Source organism: Delphinapterus leucas, unplaced genomic scaffold (assembly GCF_059928025.1).
Source record: "Delphinapterus leucas isolate spDelLeu-1000000601 "Yukka" unplaced genomic scaffold, BTC_Dleu_Yukka2 spDelLeu_asBTCV2_sq40, whole genome shotgun sequence".
Taxonomy (NCBI): Eukaryota; Metazoa; Chordata; class Mammalia; order Artiodactyla; family Monodontidae; genus Delphinapterus; species Delphinapterus leucas.
Window position 1 is genome coordinate 953,312 of NW_028322249.1, and position 24,461 is coordinate 977,772.

At 35.1% G+C, this 24,461-nt stretch overlaps 1 protein-coding gene and 1 pseudogene across 1 annotated transcript in view; one reads left to right on the top strand and one right to left on the bottom strand.

The window, feature by feature from the left end:
* The window catches only part of LOC149743946 (uncharacterized), a 122,112-nt gene that overhangs the window by 23,839 nt on the left and 73,812 nt on the right, over positions 1–24,461 (bottom strand). The gene's annotated exons all lie outside the window — the stretch shown is intronic.
* On the top strand, positions 10,481–24,096 carry LOC149743947 (FUN14 domain-containing protein 1 pseudogene; annotated as a pseudogene).

The window sequence follows — 24,461 nt, forward strand, 5'->3', positions numbered from 1 at the left end:
GCCCTGGCTGCTGAGCCTGTGCGTCTGGAGCCTGTGCTCTGCAACGGGAGAGGCCACAACAGTGAGAGGCCCGCGTACCGCAAAAAAAAAAAAAAAAAAAAAGAAAGAAAAGAAAAGATGTGTTGGAAAGGTGAAAAGGAACAGATACATAAATGAGGGAGTCAGCCTTCAGAAGATCTGGTGGCAGAATATTCCATAAGAAGGAAAGGGAAAATATATCTTTAAAGTGGAATAATAAAAAGACAAGTGACTATAGGAAAAGGGGAAATGAAAGTGAGAACAGAGAAGTAAACCAGGTCGGACCGGGCCTTGGAAGACGTGTTTAAAATTTAATCTCTTCGAGAATTCTAATAGGGTTCTAATTCCAATGGGAGTTCACTGTAGTGTTTGAAAATGAGAATGATGTTACCTAATACATATATTAAAACTACAAAAATATTCTCAAAAAAAATGAAGAAAAATTCTAGAGGAAAAAAGTTGTACATGGACATGTGATTGATTACTTCATGGGTCTTTATAGATTTCACCAGCCAGAAATTTTCAAGGATGCTCTATAAATGGGGTTCAATTAATTATGTCTTTTCTGTCTTGGATGGTGTCCTTGGTTGATCATCTTATTCCTGGATGGTGACATTGAATTCCTAAATAAAGTCTGTCACTCTATTAAGGGCATTTAGTTATTGTCAAAGTAATTGTGAATAATTCCTCACATCTAACCCAAGCTCCAATAAAGTTTCTAGATAAAACAAAAAATATCTGAGTTCAGAGCTGCTTTCCAGACCATTAAAAAAAACCCATGAATCATTAATATAATTTTTTCTAAGATTCCCTCAGAGATAAATGGCACATAGTCAATTGTTCGAAATGACGTAAACCTAACTAAGAAAATAGAAGAAAGAATTTGAGAAACGACTTGAGTTGAGAGTCAGGGGCTAAATAGCAGAATAACACTTTGGAAGCCAACTGTAGAGCTGTAGATGCAAATGATGGAGAATAATCTCAAGGCTGAGCTAAGAGATTTGAAAATCGCTCCCAAGATAGAAGGGTACATTCCTTCTGTCATGTTTTGTGCTTCCTGTTCATAGTAAATTGTGAAGAGAGAGAGAGAAGAGGGGAGAGAGAAAGAAAGAAAGAAAGAAAGAAAGGTGAAGGGGAAGGGTAAGAATGGGAAGGGATGGGAAGGAGGAAGGAGGGAAGGAAGGAAGGAAGGGAAGGCGGAAGTTAAAAAAAGAAAATTAAATAAAGAGAAAATGGGCACAGTATTTTTCTTCAAGAATTAGTCTTCCTGATTAAAGGAAAACTTTAAAGTATGTATTTAAGATTTATCCTAAGATAAGAACAGTGCAATTACCTGGAAGTATAAGGTTTTGGACTAAATATTTGAATTTTTTACTTTTCTGTAAGTTCTTGAAAGGTTTCACCTCACTTCTATTCATATACTAATACTAACGCCAATTCATGCTAATTAAAAAGAACAACAGTAAATAGAGTAAGAGTGAGTTTCACCAGAACTTTAACTAAAATTAGGATGTAAGCTCATAAGTTACAATGTAGATATTTGTCTATGATATCACTATCTGAAGTTTTACTGCTGAATATGTGTGCTTTAAACTGACTATAACTCTACTAAAAAAAAATAATTGGAGGCTTGGGTTTGTGAAATCTCCCACAAAGAGAATACTCTGATGCTTTCATAAATTTTCATTATCTGCTCCTTCACGCTGTTCTGTTCTACCTGGCTGTCTCCAACCATGATACAATTTTTGAGGCCCAGTTTAAAATGCATCTCCCATGTAGTAATCATTTAGTTCCATTGCTTTCATAGTAGACAACTATAAATTAATATACCCTCTTTCCTTAAATATATTTATACCATTTTACCTCATACTGTAATCATCTTTGGCATGTTTTTCTAAACCTCACCTTCCTTCCTGGTGCACACTGATCTGAACCAGGTCAAATAACAAGGTTCTTTGTGGTAGATGTTACCACTGATACAGTTGGATGAAAGCTGTAGGTTTCCTCTCTCCCCTAAACATTACCAGGTGGATGCTAAAATTAAAGCAAGTACGAGAAAAAAATCCACCACCACACACACCTATATTTATGAGTAAAAAGGCACAAAAACTTGTACAATCTTTTCTTAAAGATCCAGTAAATTCCTAGCTTTCTAGCCTTTATCCACCTTCATACAACTTATGTAGGGTTTGTTTCTGACAGAAGTAAAATTATTTTAGTGTAAGATGAAATTAATTTCAAGTGGAAAAATCCTCTGAATCTAAGCCCTAGAACAATAACACCACTCAAAAGTGTGTATTATATTAGGTTTTTCTGTAAATTCAAAGTCAGAGATGTTGTTATAATATTTCTAAGAAATCAATATATCTTGAACAACACTTATTAAAACAAGTAAAAAAGGTATTTCTTGTAAAATTTTATTCTGATTAATAAATCTCTAATATTCATCTAGGAAATCTAGAATTTCTAAAGCATAGATACAACTGACACTTTTCCTCTCTTCCTCTCTGCCCCTCACCCCACACTCACATCCAGCTTTCATTCTTGAATAGGACACTTAAAAGTAATACATCTTGCATGTTGATTAAAATTCACTAAGAGATTTATCTATAATTTTAATTGCATTTCTGCTAGAATACTTGGAAATAAATTTTAGATAGCATATTTCACAAACATCATATTTAAAATTTCTTCAAGTCAGTATTGTACAAATTTATGATTGTAAAATCCTACAATTTTAGGATTGTATTAGTTTACAAAATATTTGTTGTCTCTTCACTATGAGAGGACTTACATTCCTATCTCATTAACTCCAGGCTTGACTATTGTACTTACAATGAATTTGACCAATAAAATATGAACAGAAGAGGGATGAGGCACTTCCAAGGAAAATCTTTAAGAACCTTTGATGGTTCCATCATTTTATCTTTTCCATTTCCCATGAAAACAGAAATATATTTAACTGGGACTGGTCATCTAGCTCAGTTCCTTTAATAAAAATGAGAAGCACATCCACAGACAAACCATCATGAACATGTCACAATAATAGGAAATGCATCATTTTTATTTCCTTTTTTGTATGTGTCCCTGAAACTTTGTGGTTTATAACTTAAGCATAACTTAGCTAAGGCTGACCAATGTGAGTACACAATTTTTTGTTTATTTGTTTGTTTTGTATATATATTGTTCCAAAAAAGAGCAATGTTATTTTTCAAATTTTAGGTGCTTAATAATTATTTTTCCTATGACTGAATTTTGCTGTCATGTATTAAGTATAAACTTGCCATAGAATATTTAGATATATTGTTTTTCTCTATTTTGGTATTTAGGTTAAAACACAGTTACTCACATCTCTCAAACCTTATTATATCCCTAAGGAGTGTGTGGATGCATAGATAGATAGAGCAGTCTAATTTGAAAATTGAATCAAAATCTCTGAAAGAGGGACCAGATATTTGCATATTCATCAACCTTACTCAGATAAGTATAATGCACACCGAAGTTGTAGAACTGTTGTTAAATGCGATGATACCTAAATCTTTTAACCATTCATAAACATAAAAATACAATATGTCAGAAATAATTTTAGTTACTTGCCATGAAAAGCAAAGAAAATTAAAATGTATATGCAATGTATAGGTGTTTTTTATTCAGGACTATTTATCAAATATATATAATTTTATGTAATTTTATACATAAATTTCAAAATTTATGCATTCTACATATAAAATTTTAGAATCTAAAATTAACGCATTTATCACTTGAATCTTTCAGAATTGTTTGTCAGAGTTTCTCTTCCATATCCTGTTTTTTCACTTGGAGTCATCTTCATTTCTTTCAACTAACAATTAAAGATTATTTAAGAACAAGATTTGTCTTCTCATTAGGGAGAAAAAATAAAGATTTATTAATTGCAAATTCCTCCTAATAAACATGTGGGGAAATTTACATTTTACAAGGAGATATCAATGTTTTTCCTTCTCTTTTTTACCTGTCCACGACTACTGTCCAAATAAGAATGACATATTAATTAAGCAAAATCAAGATGTTACCTATGAATCTCACATTTTGATAAAGATTGCTGTTCTTTTGATTACATTCCTCCTCAGCTTACCATTAACTTATCATTCACCTTCTCTCTTAACCAGATATGACATATTATGGAGATACTACTACAAAGAAATGATACAATTTAGAAGAAAATGCTGGATAGGTTTTAGGATAGGTTCTGCTGCTAACAAGAACAAAAATGTTATATACATTTGAAAAATTGTCAAAATAGCAAAAATTGTCAGGTCAAGATTTGAGTAAAATAAGAAAGCCACAGAGGTAACATACAAAAAGATAACATACAAAATATGCAGTAGAGTTTTAAAATTATATTGAGACATATCACAAAACACTTTAGACCAAGGTTCCTCAACCTTGGCACTATTAACATTTTGGATCAAATAAGGTTTGGTTGATGGGAAGGTTGTCCTCTATATTGCAGGATAGTTCACAGCATCCTAGTTTCTACCTACTAAATGTCAATAGAAAAAATCCTGTTGTGACCAAAAAAAAAAAAAAAAAATCCCATTGAGGGCAAATTAGCCCTCATTTAAGAACCAATGCTCTAGGTCAGTAAATAAAATTGAGGTTAAAAAAAATGTTTTTTAATTTCTGGAAATACATAACCTACAAAAATTGACACAAGAAGAAAATGAAACCTTAAACAATCCTTTACTCATAGTAACAAATTAAATAGTACTGAAGCCACTATCCTCATCCACAAAAATTCTCCCCCCCAAAATAATATTTCTAGATGGACCACTGCATAGAGGATTTCTACTGTGCCAACACAGCTAGACTGATACTGCCTTTTTACAGAATTCTCTTTCCTACATAATTACAGGTTAGCATGACCAAATGAAGCACTTTGCAAGAAATTTGGAAGGGAGAACTATGTAGCAGACACATTAATTTTACATTAGGAAGGTTTTTTGTTTGTTTCCGTTTCTTTGCTTTTATGGCTTCCAAATGGGCTGTGAAATTTGGAGCAAAAAAAATGATGAGTTCACAACACTAATTTTCCTGCCCAAATCTCTTATAAGGGAGCTGACTACCATAAAATAAAACCTCATCTTCTATAGACATAGTGCTCATATTTATAAAGTCATACCTGTGTCAAAGAGTGTTTTTCCTATGTTTTCCTCTATGAGTTTTATAGTGTCTGGTCTTACATTTAGGTCTTTAATCCATTTGGAGTGTATTTTTGTGTATGGTGTTAGGTAGTGTTCTCATTTCATTCTTTTACATGTAGCTGTCCAGTTTTCCCAGCACCACTTATTGAAGAGGCTGTCTTTTCTCCATTGTATGTTCTTGCCTCCTTTGTCATAAATTAGGCAACCATATGTGTGTGGGTCTATCTCTGGTCTTTCTATCTTGTTCCATTGATCTATATTTCTGTTTTTGTGCCAGCACCATATTGTCTTGATTACTGTAGCTTTGTAGTATCGTTTGAAGTTGTGGAGCCTGATTCCTCCAGCTCCACTTTTCTTTGCAGTATTATTTTGGCTATTCAGGGTCTTTTGTATTCCCATATGAATGTGGTACTGATGAACATAGTGGCAGGGCAGGAATGTAGATATAGGGAATGGAGTTGAAGACACGGGGTGGAGGGGCAAGCTGGGGTGAAGTAAGAGTAGCATTGACATATATACACTACCAAATGGTAAATATTTAGCTAGTGGGAAGCAGCAGCATAGCACAGGGAGATCAGCTCGGTACTTTGTGATGACCTAGAGGGGTGGAATAGAGAGGATGGGAGGGAGGCTCAAGAGGGAGGAGATATGGGGATATATGTATGTATATGGCTGATTCACTTTGTTGTACAACAGAAACTAACACAGTATTGTGAAGCAATTATACTCCAATAAAGATCTATAAAAAATCATACCTAAATTATAAGATTAGAGAATTGAATTCTCAAGCTTGCAAGGCTTTTTATGATAAATTTAGGGTATTGATTGGGAAGGATTGGGGTCCTAAATATTAGGATAGAGGCATATGGAAAAATTCCAAATAAGATTGGAAAGTTGACTTTTAAACTCTGCTAAACTGCCTTTCTTTTAGAATTATCTCTTCAACCTCTTGTTTTAAAGACGTTAGTTTCCTCTTGTTTGAAGAAACTATAATTTCCTCCCCACTGAGACAGTTCTCTTTCAAGAAGAGACTGCTAATCCTCTCCATATCCTATCTCCAACAATTCTTAATGCTCCTACATCTATAACCAGAGTCAAGTTCCATCAGGGCCCAGAAGGTAATGTACAAAGTGTGACATGGAAAGTATTACACATACCAAAAATTTTTCACATATGATTTTAACATTCTACATTTACCAAAACCTAGGTAAACAAGTGAGAATTAATCCTAAGGTTTTTAGATTAAGGTAGAAGAAATACAAATTTGGCTCAGGCTGAGGAGAGCAATAAGGTCTCACTTAGCCAAGATTCTGGATTCAATATGTTAAATCAAGAAGATAGGAGTAGCTTTAACATTTTCCTTTGCAAATGACTAAAATCTGGGACCAAAAAGTGCTTACATTTAATTAAATTAAATGCTAGAAATTCCCTGTCATATTACTGAGGGATATAACCAAAGTCTTAGTGAGATCGGAACAGTAGAATGTATTTATGATGTCATATTTGTTTATTTATCTCCTAATGCACCCCTCAGGTGGATCAGAATACACTCTCTTCATTAAGTCTGGAAGAAATATATTCATGGGGAGTCCACAGTGTCCTTAATGAGCTCCTTTGTGATTACATATTTTTTTCTTTTTAAATATATATTTACTTATTTAGCTACTTCGGGTCTTGGGTGGGGCAAGTGGGACCTTCGCTGCAACCTGAGGGATCTTTCATTGTGGTGCATGAGCTCCTCATTACGACGAGCAGGCTTCTCTCTAGTTGTGGTGCACAGGCTCCAGAGCACACAGGCTCAGTAGATGCGATGTGCAGGCTTCTCTCTAGTTGTGGCTCATGGGCTCCACAGTGCACAGGCTCTGTAGTTTGCAGCACGTGGGCTATCTAGTTGTGGTGCACGGGCTCCGGAGTGCACGGGCTCAGTAGTTGCGACACACCGGCTCAGCTGCCCTGTGGCATGTGGGATCTTAGTTCTCCAACCAGGGATGGAACTCGCGTCCCCTGCATTCTTAACCACTGGACCACCAGGGAAGTCCCTGTGATTACTTTCTATTGTTCAGAAATATAAGCAGAAACTACTGTCATGGATCTGGGCTCCCAGAAATCAATGGGGATAATGGAATTCCAGGGTGGCAGATGGCAAATAGAGGCACTTAATCTCCAGAGATAAAATAGTAATGGTAACTCCACTGCAGAGCAGAGCTGAAGCAGGAATCAGAATGTCTATGCTGCAAAGATTTTGGTGTTGAATAGTTCATCATTATGTACCTAGAACTAAAATAAATGAGTAGTCTGTTAAATTTGTAAAAGTAAAAATTCCCAAATGTGTTAACCGTGATCTGTTTTAGAACACAATACAGTCACAGACATCCCTCAACCAGTTTACAGTAACCAGAGTCATTTTAATGAAAAGAAGACTGAGTCCACTTGAGGAAAGACCTAGCTATATAGCCCAAAATGGATATTGTTAATATTTCTCCTAGCTTTTCCCTAAAGACCTGCAAATATTTACCATGGTTACTATGAACTGGTGAAGGTGAAATTATCAGACTTTTCAAGGGCATTTGACATTGACTCTGACCTCCCACTGATGCCTGGAGATAAAAATAGAACTGTAATGTACTAGTCAGAAGAGAGGCTTATGAAGGTCACATAATCAATGGAGTGTGTCCATTTCATAGTAGACCCAGTGGACACCTAAACCCACACCGTGACTATCTTCTGAGTTCCAAAATACATAATCAGATAGCACATGCTCATCAGCGGACTTGGTTCTTTAACCCGTGGAAAGGGCTTTGTTATGGTAGGGAAAGCCTAGTGAAAACCCCTAGATCTTCCTTTACACATAAAATATAAAACCGGAAACAACATCACATCCCAAGAGGGATTTCAGAGATTAACGTCACTATCAAGCCCCTAAAAATGCTGGAGTTTATTCCTACCACAGCTAATTCAACTTACCTATTTTGCTTGTGCAGAGGACAGATGTAAATAACCATTATGAAATGAGATTATTGAAAATATAATCATGCAGTGATTCCAATTGCATCTGCTAATCTAGATGTAGTTTCATTGCTGGAGCAAATCATTACATCTCCTGTCAACTGATAGGCAATGATAGATGTGGACAATGCTTTTCTTCTCTAAACTTTTGAGCAAAGAGGTAGTTTGCTTTCAGCAGGTAGAGCCAGAAACACAATTGTACTATTCTAGCTCAGGGGTATATTAACTGTTAAGCGTTCTGTCATAGTCTAGTCTGTAATGACCTGAAACACCTCTCAATTCAAAAGGATGTCATGTTTATACATTACATTTATGATGCGGTGATTTTGCATCTGATGAAGAGGAAGTATCAGCAACTCTAGAGACTTTGACATGCATGTTAGAATGTTAGGAAGTATCAGCAACTCTAGAGACTTTGACATGCATGTTAGAGACTTTGACATGCATGTTAGAAGTTAGTCTGTAATGACCTGAAACACCTCTCAATTCAAAAGGATGTCATGTTTATACATTACATTTATGATGCGGTGATTTTGCATCTGATGAAGAGGAAGTATCAGCAACTCTAGAGACTTTGACATGCATGACATGGTGGGGTGTTGCTTCATGTTTATGTCATGTTTATACATTACATTTATGATGCGGTGATTTTGCATCTGATGAAGAGGAAGTATCAGCAACTCTAGAGACTTTGACATGCATGTTAGAATTTGGGAATGCATCCCACAAAATTCAGGGACTTGCCACCTTGGTGACATTTCTAGGGGCTCCATCTCATAGGAATGTTGAAATATCCCTTCCAAGATGAGAGATAAATTGCTGCATCTTGTCCCTCTACTATTGAGAAAAGTTTTAACAGTCTATGGGTCTCTTTAGATTTGGAATGCCACATATATCTCACTTTGCTGTATTATTCTTACTCATTTATTTAGTATCCTGAAAAGCTGCCAGTTTTGAGTGAGACTAAGTTTCTGCAACATGTCCATCTGCCAAGAAAGCTGTTCTGCTTGGACCATATGACTCAACGGATCCAATTTTGTTTTAAGTGTTTATGGCAGAAAACAAATGTATTGAACCTTTTGCAGGCTGGTATAAATGATTCACAGAATGGAGTTTTGGAATTTTGGAGAAAGCTATAATAGTTCCTACATATAACTTTCCTTCTGAGACATCACTTCTTTTTGATACCTTGCCTTAGCAAAGATGAAGTGCTTTATTTAACACAGGGCAGCCAGTTATCATAAAGCCTGAGACGCCCATCATGAACTGGGTTTATCTCAAGGAAATCAATTGCTGCTAAGAAAGTACATGGATACAAAACTTCAAATTTACAAAGTTCTATACAGGATGGAGGCTGACTTTTGCAATACTTTAATTTTTTTTTTGGTTAAAGGAAAATAATTTTTATATTCAAATGCATATAAGTCTTAAGCAACTTACAGAATTTACTGTTGGAGTAAAAATGATTTTGGGAGCAAGACAAGCACCTCAAAGAGGAGAAGCAAAGATTAAAGAATTGGGGGCTTCCCTGGTGGCGCAGTGGTTGACAGTCCAACTGCCGATGCAGGGGACGCGGGTTCGTGCCCTGGTCCGGGAAGATCCCACATGCCGCGGAGCGCCTGGGGCCCGTGAGCCATGGCCGCTGAGCCTGCGCGTCCGGAGCCTGTGCTCCGCAACGGGAGAGGCCACAACAGTGAGAGGCCCGCGTACAGAAAAAAAAAAAAAAAAAAAGAATTCGGAGCCGCTGTAATCAAGGCAGGCTCTGCCTCCCAGATACCCTGCTCCTGAGCTGTGTTCTTTCCCAACAAAGCCTGCTGCCTGACAGCACCAGACCCTGTGCAGAAAAAAAAAAAAAATTGGTTTATTTGTTTTGTTTAAGTAAATCAATAAACGACAAATGGTCTTGAATAAGGAGGGAAGGGGGCAGGGCACAACCTTTAAAAGAATGATATAGCCATAGGACATGACAAAAACTGTTTAGAACCAACCTGGTCCAAGATGGCGGAAGATTTGACTCCCAGTGGACCTTGGGCTTCATTATATGCTCATTGTAATACATTAGCATGCTAAATGACACACCCACCAGCACCATGACAGTTACGAGGCTGACTATAAAAGACCAAAAAGTGGGCGGTGGCCCAATTCCTGGAAATCCCCATCCCTTCCCCCAAATAGTTGGAATAATCCTCCGACTCATTAGTCTATGAAATTACTCACCCCTATAAAAACTGACAACCCTGTACCCTGGGGCCTCTTACCTTCAGGGATGGCCCACACTCTGTGGAGTATGTATCTCCCTGAATAAACCTTCTTTCACTTTACTATAGCTCTCTCTTGAACTCTTTCCTGTGCGAAGCCAAGAATCCACACTTGGCAGCCGTCCCAGGGACTCGCCTGAGACCTGGGACGTGACCATCTTCTCGCACTCCACTTTATCTCCTGCAAGTCTGAATTGAAATAATAAATATTAAATTAGCTTTCTTCTAAAGGGATTTTTACATTTTCTTTAGTTTATGATAAGCCTAGAATGTGTGGTAACTTGGAATAAGAAAAAAAGAAAGATTTGAACGCAAAAGGCTGTAATGAACTACAAGGGGATGATTGGGTTCTATGGATAAACTGAGGAAGATAAGGATGCCAAAGATTCCACAGTTAAGTCATTTGCTGTTTTGTGTTTGGTTATGAGTTCTCTCCTGTGTGGTCAGGTCACTGGAAGTTGCTGTTCTCTTGCTCTCTGTACATCCCCAGCTAGACCAGTGCCTGGGGTCTAGCTACACCCTACTCACATGACTGACCTTCCTACATACTGTCCCCAGGCCCCAGCTAGAGATTGTTCTTATCAAAGAGGAGGTGAGGGGCATGCCCGCTGCTAGTTTCCCTGGTAACCAATGAGCTAACCTGACTTCAATTCCCCCTATAACTGCCAATCTCCTCTTCCCCCCAGGAGCAAAGACTGGCACCATGTGCTGCCCACCATCTGCTGCACATGGTGGGGTGTTGCTTCAGAAGTATAAGATCCCGCTATCCATTAAACCATTGATGTCTCTGTCACTGACTCCGGGCTCTTTCTTTGTCTTGAAGCTGGGCAACTACAGGCCTTGAAGGCCAGTGGGGTGCAACCCAACACCTCCTTAATGCCCATATTTTGTTTACTGAATACAATCAAAGTTGTTATTGACAATTTGGAGAGTAATGCAAAGGACACATTAGTGGTAGGATGTCAGCAGTTGCAAAAAATAAGCCTCAATTTTGGTGATTTCAGATTGAGCTGGAATAGAACTCCCTTGGAAAATTTTAAAGTATATTTATAATAATAAAACCAACAACAATAGTGGTAGTTGTAATAATATAAACAATGATAATGACTGCCAACATTAATGCACGCTATCTGACTCAGGTATTGTTGAAGTGCTTTACCTGGATTATCACTTAATTATCACTATAATGTATGAGGTAAAACTGTTGTTCCCTCTGTTTTCAGTGAAGAATTTGAGTCACCAAAAATTTAAGAAACTTGCCAAAGATCAAACTTCTTACAAATGAAAGTCGCAGAGAGTCAGAGTTGGTAGACTTAGCTAATCACCCCTACACTAGTATACTCTCCATTTACAGAAATGAGGGGAGAGGGAACTTAGCCTTTGATTTATATTAATTGATAGAGTAATTCTAGAACACTGAGCTTCTGTGGGTTATGAATGCTATATTTGTGTTTATTTTGTATGTATTTCCTACCTTTTAAGATTATTTTTCATTTTATTTATGTGCGACAGAATTGTGTCATGAAATAAATATCACTAGAAATATATTTCTCATACTGTCAACTGGTTGCCAAGTCACGTACTTATAACTGTTTAAAACTGAGCAAGTACTATTATGTAAACAGATGTTTCATCCTCCATAAGACTGGTGATTTATGAAATACATTTTGTAATAAGTTAAGAAGACTGTAGAAATATCACTTCCCCATAAATGAAACAAAAGAATCAATTTATTACACAGAAAATGGGTAATGTGGAAATTGGATTCTGTGACAACTCATTGAACAAACAATCATGAGCAACCACAATAAAATGTAATTTCCTTTACCTTAAATTCTTTAAAGTTAGCAGTTAAAGCTGGGATTCTCATATATGCCATTCCATATCTTCCAAGAAAATGATTTTGTGTGTCAAATATCTGTAGCAAGGATAATTCATGAGCTGAGATTTTAAGGGTGAAGAAACCAATGAAAAGTTGCACTGGTGTTCCTTTGCTTCAGACTTATAACTGCACAATGTTAATTTTTTTTCAGTTTTGTGTGAGCTTATGTAGTGACAGGAAAGCATAATATAATCAAGACAGCAGGGAGCTTCTCTCTACAACTCGAATGAATTTACATTTGTCCATTATGTAAATGATTCTTCACCATTTTCCTATTTGCCTATTTGAAGTAGCGTCAGAGTGAATTTCCATGTGCGCTTATGAAAGTGTTTTCAAAGTCTTTCTACAATGATACAAAAATACTCATTTTTTCATTAATATTAAGATAAGTTACTGGTGTATTTCTATCAGAAATAAGAAATTGGTCAAATGTGTTCTTATTTTCTTTATTTATCTTGTATATGATTTATCCTGCAAAGCTAAGTCTGTTAATAGATTTATTTCATAACCTGAATTAGCCATGATTATAGTTTTAATAGTTGGAGGTCATTAAATACTTTTTATAATGTTTTTATAATAATTAGTAAATCCTCTAAAGTTTTCACTTAAAAGGGTGTGAAAACTATGTGTTAAATAAGAACAAAAATAAAATAAAAATATTATCACATCTATGACAGATATCTTTAATCAATAAATTCTAGAAATTTATCAAATAGAAAGTTTCCAGCCTCTGCAAGTTTTGAATTATATCCCTCTTGTTTTATTCTCTTGTAAGATAAATATAGTTGAATGAATTTTGCTATAAATATGAAAAATACTTTCAACCCCAGAAGTTAAAGTGCATTTTAAAATGAATGCTTTTCAACATATTTCATTTAATAGTCAACTTTAATTTTGACTCAATGAATGCCATATATTTTTTATTCCTGAAATTTAGTTCACTTTATAGCAGTTGCACAAGTAGTCACTCAGTCAGTGCAATTAATAACATACGGCAGGCAAGTAGTAAAAGTGTTTAAACCATTTATTTTCTTTAGTGCAGACTTGGGGAGGTTTGCTATGGCACAGATTTTTCACTAGTAAGCAAGTTTCTGTTCAGTAGTGTATATGACATTTTTTTCTGAGTTTATTGTCCAAAGGATAGTCTAAGCTCACAGCTCCATCCTCCTCAATGAATACTTCTCCCAAATTGCTCATCTACTTTTATGCTTTAACTATCACGTTTGTGGCCACAAACCTCATATTAACAACCAGTGCTCTAATTTTTTGTTTCTCTAATTATCTATTCAAAGCTACCTTCAAGGTATCTCCACTTTCATTTTCTCCCAACCACACAAATTTAATAGTCATAAACAAAAAGCTGTCTTTCTATTGCTCTTGTGCCTCTTCTTACCCTAGACTTTTCTTTTGCATCTGTAGATCATGCCCAGTCTGCCCTCTGCCCAGACTTGAAGTCTTCAATTTCTACTTCAGTGTCCACTTACATCCAGTACCTTCCATTGCTCTACTCTGGGCTTGTGTTCCTGCTTTAATTTGTTTCACAAAATGCCTTTATTTTGTAGTACCTCTGTCATCAAACTAAATCCCTTAGGCATCTAAGACTTTTCTGTAACTAGCAGAATGAGTTCTTTTCAGAGTCATGCTTATTTCTTATAACTATGCAAACCAACACCTTTAGTTAAGTCATCTTTATCAATACTACTCCTCCCCTTGTATCTCCTTCTACACACACACACACACACACACACACACACACACTTTATTCATATCGGCAACTATTCCTTTCCTCATTTTATGCCTCACATGGGCAACCGTTTCTAATATGCTCAACTAATTCAAACCATATATTTTACTCTAAAGGTTGCTTAAGAATTTTCTTGCAAATTCTGAATTGCTTATGCTTAAATATTTCAATTCTTGATATTCTCTTTTTACTACCTCATCCACTGTGTGATGCATGGTGACCTGGAATTTAAGGAAAAATTGTAGAAGGATTTTCTAGAGGGTGGATGTTTTCTTTCATTTAAATTTTAATTAAATACATTGACATTATTTTAACACAATAGCACTTGTTTAAAAATGTTTCCTTATTTATAAATCAGTTAGATAGAATAGTAAAGGTCATAAAAACCAATTGTAATAAAACTATAAATTTCAGGATTTCTATGGGAACCTAATGCAAAATGTAATTCAGAAGAGGATATATGAAAGCAGATTCTGTAGAAATTCTCTGAGTTCAAATATGTCATTGTAGATTTTCACTCTGCTTCCAAATGACACAAGCGTGATATAAAGTGAACCTCTTTAAGTTTTTTATCATTTAAATTTGTGAATTTATTATCCATTCCAGCTTTTTAGTGTTTTTTAAAGACGTGGGTGGGATGCAGGCATTACTTCTTGCACCATTTTGGCTTCATACCACTAGATTTAAGCATTTAACAGTTGGAAGCCTCTTACGTGTTCATTTGTAGAAAATGAACTAGGGAGGATGGTTTCACAGTGACTCTCCTGCCTTCTCTCTGCTCCAAGTGGAACATCTGCTGGAGGTATGTGCATTCTTTCTGCAAAGACATGATGTCCTTGTACCCATTTTCAATTTCGTAATGATTGTCAGTGAGAACTGGTGAAGCGTGAAGTAGAGAGTGCAAGTTTGGTTGTCAGGAACAGCAATGATCTGTGCTAGATAGGAAGGTTGGATAGGAAGATAGAGGTTAGATAGGAAGAAAGGAGTTGATGTATTAAAAACGATGCTGGATTGAGGTCCTCTGGAAACCAAATTGGAGACATTTATTTGCATGAGATGTATCAGACGGTGCTCTTAGTCACAATTGCCATAAAGGAAAGGAAACAATGAGAGTTTGAACCTTGATGTAGTTGAAATAGAGGTTTCATTCACTCCTATGAGAAGCTCTAGAGTTTGTATGGCCAAATAGACTACAAGATCAAAATGAAAAATTGCAATAATGACATAGTCAGGAAATTAAAAAGAGGAAAGAAAGAAAGAATGAATGAAAGGGAGAAAGATTGAGAAGAGACTAGTGAATAGCTGTAAAACTAATCAAATTGAAAAGGAAAAATGTTTTAAATGAATAAAAAATCATAAATATCATGAAAAATAAATTAAAAATCATAAACTGTATATATTGGCAGAGCATAACAGGAAATATCTCATAAAACTTTGTGCACTGCACTAAATTTGGGTATCTTCACATAGTAGAAATCTATTTTAGTATTAACATAAAATTTCATGTTGTAAAGCCTCCTAAATAACCATTAACAAGATATAAGGACACATTTTTAACAGAATTAACTTGTAATTTTTAATGCCTGGATTTAGGAATAGTAAAATAAATACTGGGTTTTGATAAGCCCAGTGGAACACCAGGATATTTGAGAAGATAAAAAATTATTAATTTTAGTCATGAATTAAATTAATCAATACGTAAAATATCTACTATGACATTAATAACACTCAAATACAACTGATATTTTTCAGGCAGTATAGACCTTTCTTATTTTCCCTATTTTGCAACTTTTTGCTCTTTTTCAATTTTTAAAATTTATTCTTTTGTTTTTTTCCATCTGCCTCTTTCTAATGTTTATTATTGAAGCTAGATTTATGGATGTCAAAGGAACATATTAAAACCCACAAAATTTAGTAATAATGACTCCTCTGAAAATATGAAGTAAAGGCCAAATGCTGTTGAGTGGCATGTAGATGGAAACTCAAGAAAAAATAGTATTTATTATAAAATTAAGCTTATCATCAAATTTGTAAACATGTAAATGGTGTTAGAGACAAGATTTTTCTGTCAGTTTCTCTATATCAGTAGAAAAGGCAACAAGTGCAGAAAAATAAACAAGCAACAACGATGACCTTCCACATGCTATCTGCGCTCTCAATATTTTTGTACTTATTTGACATAGCAAACTCTTAATGAAATGCATGCTGGGGTAAGGAAGGGCGCTGGGGCAGATCGTTGTAACACTCTGCTGGTAAATAACATTGCTCCCCTCCTAATTCTAAGAATCATTCGGTTTCTCTAAGGAAATATATATATTTTGTTGTTGTTGTTATTGTTTGTGGGAGGAGGATGAGATGTCAATTTTGAAGCAATGGAAAAGAAGGAAAGATGTAAAGATAAAAACTGGAAAGACTAATTCCAGAACTGATTTTCAAAATTGCCTGAGAGAAATAATCTATATTGTCAGAAATCAGGATAGTGATTTCCTTTGGGAGTTGCTACCAGAAGCAAAGATGAAGGAGGCTTCTAGACTAAAATGTTTAACAAAATTAGTGTACCCCCTAGAACAGTAGCTCATTTTTTTTTTTTTTTTTTTCAGTACACGGGCCTCTCACTGCTGGGGCCTCTCCCGTTGTGGAGCACAGGCTCCAGACGCGCAGGCTCAGCGGCCATGGCTCACGGGCCCAGCCGCTCCATGACATGTGGGATCTTCCCGGACCGGGGCACAAACCCGCGTCCCCTGCATCAGCAGGCGGACTCTCAACAACTGCACCACCAGGGAAGCCCAGTAGCTCATTTTTAATGCTTCAAGAATACTTAAAAATAATTTTTTAATGATTAATGTAAACTATGGAAATAGCACACAAAATAAGTACACAACTAATCATGGTAATTCATACCTGTTTTTTTGTTGTTGTTGTTTTTGTTTTTTTTGGCTGTGCCATGTGACTGTCAGGATTTTAGTTCCCTGACCAGGGATTGAACCCAGGCCCCCTGCAGTGGAAGCCCAGAGTCCTAACCACTGGACCACCAGGGAATTCCCTCATGTCTGTATATTCTAATCATGTGATAGAGAAGATTCTAAGATATTCCCCTAAGATCCCTGCACTGTAGTGTAAATGACTTATATAATCTCCTTCTCTTGACTGTGGGTGTAGTCTGGAATATAATGGGATATCACTTCTGTGATTAGTTTACTAATAAGCTAACTGTGTGTTATGCAGAAGGGAGATTATTCTTGTGTGGCTGACCTAATTATGTAAGCTTTTAAAAGAAGGTGAAACATCAGAGATGGAAGAACACAAATGAAGATGAGAATTCCATCAATAGTCTATCATAGAAATCAATTAATGAAATTTATTTTGAGTTCATAGATTTTTATTTTATTACATTTTCTCTTTAAAATTTTAATCTAATTATTATTGTTAATTATTATAGGTACAATTATCTTATTTTATTAATTTCAACTCTTACCTTTCTAATTTTCTCTCTTCTACTTTCTTTGGGTTTAATTTGATTTTCTTTTTCCAGCATCTTAAGGGAATAATTTAAGTCATTGTATTCATAATTCTTTTTTTTCTAATATAAATACTTAAAGACACATATCTCAAGACTGTTTTAGCTCTATTGAACAAATTTTGATCTACTGTGTTTCCATATTTACTCATTAAAATATTTTCTATTTTCCTGAGTATTTTTTTGTCCCAAGTGTTATTTGTAAGTGAATTGTTTAGTTGAATATTTTCTAATTCACTTGAATATTTTAATATGCCCCTTTTTGTGAATTACTAATTTAATTATGCTGTATAAATGGACTCATACAATATGTCCTATTTGTGGATGTCTTTTTATATCTGGAATAAAATTTACAAGGTTTTTCTATATTGTAGCATGTATCATTACTTAATTCTTACAATGAATAATATTTCATTGTATGGATATAACACATTTTATTTGCTCATTTATCAGTTGATGGACATTTAGATTATTTCTACTTTTTGTCTATTAATAAACCATGCTGCTGTGAAAAAGTGAAGAGAAGTTATGGTAGATATATGTTTTTATTATTCATAGGTATATACATATGAAAATACCGAGGAGGGGAATTTCTGGATTATATGGTAACTCTATTTTTAACATTTTGAGAAACAGCTGAACTATTTCCCATGGAGTCTGTATCATTTTACATTCCTACCACCAATTTCTCAACATCCTGGCCAGCTAGTTTTATGATCTGTCCTTTTGACTTTAGTCATCCTAGTAGGCATTAAATAGAGAATATACTGTGAATATCCGACTATATCAGTATCAGAGATGATCATGTGCTGTGTGTCATTTAAATAGAGTATATTATATCGATAGTTTTTACGTATAAAACTGCCAATGCATTCTCTGGATGAAGCCCATTTAGCCGTATATACTTATTTTTATATATTGTTGGATTCATTTTTTATATATTTGGATTCATTTTATATATATAAATGAATATATATATTCATTTTTTGGATTCATTTTATATATATAAATGAATATATATATTCATTTTTTATATATTGTTGGATGCATTTTTTCCAAGTATTTTTTGAACATTCTTTGTCTATATTCATTAAGAATATTGGTCTATAGATTGCTCTTATAATGTCCTTATACTAGATGGAAAATAGCCACCTGTCTTATTTCTATAGCGAGGAAATATTTTTTCACACTAATTCATGAACTCATTCTGTTCTATCATGATACATGCAGAAATAATGCAAATTTATATTAACATAGGAAAATTAATCATCATTATCATGAGGTGTTTCTTTTCAATGAAAGAGAAGCATGTAATTTCCATGTGCAGATGCACATTTAATGGGATCAGCTGTATGGTGATGGACAGAAACTACATTTTTGGTGGTGAACATGTTGAAAAGTATGCAGAAGTAGATAATACCATGTTGTACACATGGAACTTACATAATGTCATAAACTGACATTACCCCAATAAAAAACAAATCTAAAAAAAGCACACTTAAGAAGAAAATTACTGTCTTGCTTTATGGTGCTTTTAAAAATGATTTTCCTCCTTCAGTGTTGTTACTTCAAATCTAATAAATTTAAGATGTATATGTAGGGTAGTGTTTATATCTCATATGTGGTTGGCCCATAAATATTATTTAAAATATGCACAGTTTTACATTAGGGTATTATTTCCTGACCTCTCAACTAAAGTTTATAAATAACTGATTCTGACATTCTGTACATTGTAATATAAATGAGCATGGGGTACGATATCAACCTCTTACCATAACTGATCATTAACACTCAAGAATGTTTTATGTTGGAGTGGAAAAGAGTTGGCTATCATTGAATGGAAAACAGAAACATGATTATACTTAGAAAATAAAGGCAGTAAATGGTTCATTTGCTCTCTTTCCATTTGCAGAATTGTAATAAAAATGCCAACTAGATGGATATTTAGGCAAAAGTACATTGCAATGAAGGTCAGATTACAAGAGGAGCTGCATTAATATACAACATTTTTGTTTGAGCCTGCTTTTCTATTTCAATTTCAAGAGTACTTGGGTATTTTAATTTCAGTTATAGATACCCATTTAGCAACTCTCTTTTCTATAAAATAAATGTTAACACTTCTAAGTTATTCCATTTTACCATGTTTTCTTAGATTTTAATCTTAATATTAAAAAAAAATCACAACATTTGAAAGAAGTTACAGTCCTGTATATCACACAGAGTACTGAATGCCTTCTAGTTCACACATTAAGCTGCTGTAGCAGCAGCTGCATAGGATTTAGCACAACATATGGTGTTGATTCTTTCTCCTTTTTAATGAAAATCTGATTTATAAATCTCTTGCAACAAACTGGTGGTGAAATGTTTAGCAAAGCTATAACACATATTACTTGATATTTAAAAATGCCACCTTTTTTTCTCGTGAGCAAAATGATGACAGACGTATGAAGGTATGCTAAAAGAGGAGCGGAAATAAAATGGAAGGGAAGAATGAGAAAAAATGTAGAATTACAAGGTAATAACTAATACTCCCTAAAATGAGTCTCATAAAATAATGTTATTTTTATTGGTTAAATAATTATTTGAGCTGTAATTTTAGAGTTTTTAAAAATATTTTAAAGTATTAAGGTTGTAGTAAGGTGTTTTGTGTGTTTTATTGAGGGAGGGTAGAGAGGTAGTACAGCAGCTAAAGAAAAACTACACTGTTTCAGGATGTGTTAGAATGCTTTGTAAGACATTTCAAATAAATGTTCTTAATATGAACAATATCAATTTTTAAAATATAGAAAAATTGTATTAGCAATTAAAATAAAACGAAAAGTGTCATACAGGCTCTAGCTATACATATTCCAAGAAACAAACCTTGATGAAGATTGCCTTTCTTATTCATCAGTTCCTATTTTTCTATGCCCATGGCATTTATTCTTTCTAGAAATTAACTAGTGACTTGATATCATCTCATGTAAGAACTGATTCGGACTAAAATATTTTCCTTATATTCTTGAAGATTCCCTGTTATGGTACCTGTAATCTTTCCACTTAGATGAGGGACTACTTAAAACATCTTCCAATGAAAATATATTTATCAAGAGGAGATTTAAGAAGGGAAAAAACCATCCTTTACCTCTAAAGTGATACAATGCAGGTGTTTTAAGGAAAAATAGATTTTCCTTATACATACATATATGCAGAGAAGCTTGATTCTCAATCTAAGTTTTAATCCTCATTACAACTCAAAACTAATATTTTGTTTATTAAGATGCTATCATAAGCTGTACTAGCAGCCCTTCTCGAAAACAACACTTACATCATCACCAGTGGTGGTATCTTATTTTTTAATGTCACTGGTAGATTACAGACTGGGAATTAGATGTGTTTTTTTTATAACCATTTACTTAGTGCCAAGTATTCATATGTTGATGCAGTCTGAGCTTGAGAACGTTGGGAATGACAGTTTCTATTTTCAGGCTAATCTTTTCTCTCTGTTGACCAAGTAACCTTTCCAGTCTTCACTTCCTCTTTATTCAGAATAAGTCCCCATCCCCCAATTCCTGACAAAAGAGAGCCTCGATATTCTGGAATAATCTTCCTCACCCTAATTTAGATGTGTCAAACCATGTCTGAATACTAGAGTGAGCGTGATTCAGCCACAAGCTGGTAACTCCACTAAGACTAGTGAAGTCAACATTAGACCCCTAAGAAATAAAGCATTTAGGGCTAGCAAAGAAGAGATTTTTAAAAAAGAAAAATACTAATATCTATTGCTGACTAGTGAATTTTTATTCATTTTATTTATAATAAACAACTTAGATCTTATTATGCCAATTGATCTTATTAAGCCAATTAATAACGCTGGTACAATATTTATAGGTGTTTCTAACAGAATTCATTTTATGTATAAATGGCCAGTCACTATTCTTGTTCTCATTATTACTACCGTTATGCCCATCCTCACTGAACACAAATAATTTACAGTAATCTGTGATCTCTCTAGAAAAGGAAATGGCATTAAGGGAAATCACAGATCGGCAGAGAGGAAATTAATTAAATATTAAATTAAATCTTGACAGCAAGCTTTCAGAGGCAGCAAAAAATCTCCATTGATGATACAAAGCAAATACACTTAACATCTTTCCTCATCTGTAGTATCTCAATAGATACTATACAGATCTAATACAGACCTAGATAACAGATCTAATGATCTGTCACATGAAACACCTGCTCCAAAGTTTCTTTTCTCCCAACTCCTAAAAACATGAGTTCTACAACCCAAGCTAGTAGGTAGATTTTTGCCCCTTTTTTTCTTCTCTCACATTGCTTAAGAGGCTTTCTACTTCAGTTGTCTGTAACTCCAGAGTAGTTTAAGTTATTCAACTTTTTCTGAATTTCATTTTAGTGCATCTCAAGAGGCTGACATTGATCAGACTCAGAGAATCTATCTTTTAATTCAAAGCCTGGGTAAAAATCTGTAAATGCCTGTGCGTGAATGCATAGTTAGGGTCAATATTACTTTTTCAGTACCCATACCTTTACACTGCACCTGACGTGTTGCGCTGATAAACACTATCAGGTATTCTAGTTTGCAAAAACTGTAAGGACCACTTCAAGGGCATCTCTGGGAAACTAGCTATTGGAACTGTCCTCAAATTTACCCTGCTGAGGCTAAAGTTTTCTTATCTATAAAATACTCTTCAGGGACTTACTTGGGGGTCCAGTGGTGAAGACTCCATGCTTCTACTTCAGGGAGCACAGGTTCAATCCCTGGTCAGGGAGGAAAGATCACGTATGCCATACCATGCAGCCAAAAATAATAATAATAATAAAATACTATTCATTACTTAATTAAAAAAATAATGGGGGAAGCAGTAAAAGCCCTCAATTCCAGAGGGTGAGAAAGCTTGGGGATAGAGAGCTGTGAAGTTCTTTTAATTAGTCCAGCACAGAAAGACTGATTTACCTAGAAATACCATTTGCTTAGTTTTCATGAAGTGCTTACTTCTGCATCTATGACCCTTTCTTCCAACCCCAGGCCCTCTTTGCCCCCGTTTGACAGCTGAGTCCTCTTCACTTGGTTCTGGATTCCAAGGCCAGGCCAGTCTAGATGGGATCTCTCTCACCTGAATATGAAAGTGATGATGATTCATATTGGACCTAACTCAGTATACATGAAGACACCGCTGGTAGAATCTATGTTTGGCCATAGTTTGGCACTTCCGGTAGAACAATACTCAGTAGCCATCCAGATTGCACTGGCCATTGTGCAGGATTTTTGTTCCAGAAAGTTGGAAAACTTACAGCAACAGTAGGCTGCTGGCCATCTTCTTCAGATTTACCAGTCAAAGTAACTATGTGCAAATCAACTGAGACAGAGTTGATAAAAGATATAAAGAAAGCAGGAAGACCTGATTCAGAAATGAGCAAATAAAGCAGCACCTGAAATCAGCAATATAATTGAAGCAGCAACAGAATTTATCAAACAGGACATTGTGATGTTCAGTGGATTTGTGAGAGGCTATTTGCTAGGCCTTGCCTCTTAAGGACATGAGTGTTCTGTCACAGTGGATTCAACCTGAGAGGAGAAGGGGTGGTAACATGATGATGTCTCTACAGTTCCAGACACCAGATTCTCCAGGGTGTGAAGAAAAAAGTAGTTGGGCAAAATGGAGCTCACAACTTACTGTTTGTCTTCTGACAAATCCTGCAGCGCAGCCAAAAAATAAATAAAGTGAATCCACTTTAAAAAATATATATGTTTGCAATAAACTAAAAGGATTGTAATGCCCTTTTGTGGAAGGTCTTAGAAATAATAGAATTATTGAATATATTAAATAGATTCTACTGATATAAAATACTAATAATGGGGGGAAAATCACTGCTGTTCTAGTCTCTGTGACATAATTAGTGCACCTTGTATCTCCCAAATCTTACCATTCTGTTTCTCTTGCAGGACCAGAATACGGTGCTGCCCTTTGCATTCTCTGCTTCCCAGCACAGAAAACACTGGCAAAGAACAGGCAAGGAAGCTGGACATTTAAGCCACTCTAAACTACAGATTATTCTTGAAGGAGAATCCTTTAAGGAACTGAGTTTTTGGTTTTACATGTATAGTAATGAATATATACAACTGAATTTTACAGTTATTTTTAAACAGTTGTATAAATGTTTTCTTAACTGAGAGATGACTGATTTTACTTTTTCTGTTTTCACTTGTATTCATTATGACGTTTTTAAAATTATAAGCCTTGAATCAATATACTTATGTGAGTGTTGATAAGAGTAGTCATTTCTAAGCTTGTTTGTCTCATGCCATAATATATACACATATTTCAAGATATTGAATTTATAGAAAATATATAGAAAAATATATGGAAGTGAATATTTAGAGAAAAAATCACTACTGATCACACCTCGTCAAATTATAAGATATGACAATTTCCCCTAACTACTCTCAATACAAATGCTATTAATGCATTTGTACATGCAGTGAAACTTTTTTTTTTTTTTGCGGTACACGGGCCTCTCACTGTTGCAGCCTCTCCCGCTGCGGAGCACAGGCTCCGGACGCGCAGGCTCAGCGGCCATGGCTCACGGGCCCAGCCGCTCCGCGGCATGTGGGATCTTCCCGGACCGGGGCACGAACCCGTGTCCCCTGCACCGGCAGGCGGACTCTCAACCACTGCGCCACCAGGGGAGCCCTGCAGTGAAACTTTTGAAAATTCATGTAGGAAAATTATATCAGACAGCTCACAGATTAGATTGTACAAATATTGAGTACATTAATGATAATTCATTAAAAACAATCCTAGGTAAAAACAGTAATAAGATGTCGGTATTAAGCCAATCCTTTGAAGTA